Source organism: Cebus imitator, unplaced genomic scaffold (assembly GCF_001604975.1).
Source record: "Cebus imitator isolate Cc_AM_T3 unplaced genomic scaffold, Cebus_imitator-1.0 Scaffold931, whole genome shotgun sequence".
NCBI lineage: Eukaryota > Metazoa > Chordata > Mammalia > Primates > Cebidae > Cebus > Cebus imitator.
This window is the reverse complement of record NW_016108246.1, coordinates 7,394-8,805: the sequence shown is the minus strand read 5'-3', so window position 1 is coordinate 8,805 and position 1,412 is coordinate 7,394.

Sequence of the window (1,412 nt, the reverse complement as noted above, 5' to 3'; positions counted from 1 at the left end):
TCAGCCTCCCAAAGTGCTGGGATTACAGGCTTGAGCCACCGCGCCCGGCCCCTATATTATCACTTTCTAATGCAATTCTTAGAACATAGTACATACTACATGTGTAGCTAACAAACAAATATATGAACAAATAAAAGAGTGAATATAAAGAAATATTGCATTGAAGTTTCCAAGAACATAATGAAAGAAAATTCTAAGTGACAAATGCCAACAAAATCAAGAAATAGATTGAATGCCAGATTCAAAGTCTAAGAAAATATCATTATGTTTAGGTTTTAAATTATTCCAGCAAAATTTTATTTCATAGTGCTGATTTTGAAACTTTGCCTGGATCTTCAATTTATTAAAAAAAGATAAAGTGATAGGGAAGGAGAAAATATAACTTAAAATGATGGAGGCTACCATCATTTAAACTACCATGTATTCTCTGGCTTGGCTCCTCCCTGTGATATCCTATGTGGAAACTTATCTCCAGTTTATCAATGTTGAGAGGTAGGGCTACTGGGACGTGTTTGGGTCATGGGAATGCCTTCATGTTTTTGGGGTGAGATGGGGTGGTGAAGTTTAGCTTCAGCAGGAATGAGTATGTTTCTGAGAGAGCAAGTTGTTTAAAAAGAGTCTGTCTTCCTGGTTTCTCTCTCTTGCTTTTTATCTCACCACGTAATGTCTTTGGACCTGCCTGCTTCTTCCCCACTTCCTGGAATAAATGAACTCCACCTGAGTCCCTCACCAGGTCCAGCTGCCCAATCTTAGACTTTCAGCAGCCAGGATTGTGGGCATTGACTTCTTTCTATTACAAAATACCTAACCTCAGGAATTCTGTTATAGAAACACAAAGTGTAATAAACTAATGTATATAGTAAATTACAAAGTAAAAGGCAGTATAAATTACTTATGGAATGGATAGTACAAAATCTATTTACATTTTAAAGAATAATCTAGGAGATAGACAATGCAGATTTGTATAGTAAAATGAGATGCCCATGTCTCAGAAAAAAAAAAAAGAGAGAGAGAGAGTTAGAAAGTAATAAAATAATTTTCAGCATAGTTTGCAGAATAAAGGTGGACTGAAATATAAACACATGTCTTCAAAAAAAAGAGGAAGTGAATAAAATTTTGGAGCATATTCATAAAATAAATGTGGATTGAAATGTGAAGACATTATAAAATCTATAATATTCTCAACCCCATAAAATCAGGGTTCATTTCTCACAGATAATCAGTCATGTTAAGCCTTTCATTGAACCTATTAAGCTAAGAGCCAGATCTCCCTAATCTATGGGAGTTTATTTAAAGCTTATTTGACAGGCATCACTGAACAAAGGGAAAGTTGAATCCTGAGTGGCTGCGCACCTAGGTGATTGGGAAAAATGTTGAAGCCAGAACACATGGGTTCGTTCCTTTATACTTCA